Raw genomic sequence first — 253 nt, 5'->3', positions numbered from 1 at the left:
CTCCCAGCTTCCAGCAGCAGGGAGCGATTCCCTGCGGAACGCGGCTCCTCCTGGGAGCCCTCCGCGGTTCCCGTGGGGGGATTTATCCCGCAGGGTCGTTCCCTGGGGACAGGGAAGAGTCGCATCCCCGCTCGGGGGTGACTCGGCAAGGACGCGGCACCGGCGGCTCCGCAGCCCCTCGGGACTGGGACACGAGCGGGGGCTCGGCCCCGAAGAGTGACGGGAGGAGGGGATCGGGATCGGGGCAGAGCCG

The sequence above is a fragment of the Corvus brachyrhynchos genome, unplaced genomic scaffold (genome assembly GCF_000691975.1).
Source record: "Corvus brachyrhynchos isolate BGI_N302 unplaced genomic scaffold, ASM69197v1 scaffold47, whole genome shotgun sequence".
Lineage (NCBI taxonomy): Eukaryota > Metazoa > Chordata > Aves > Passeriformes > Corvidae > Corvus > Corvus brachyrhynchos.
Note: the sequence above shows the minus strand (reverse complement) of the source record.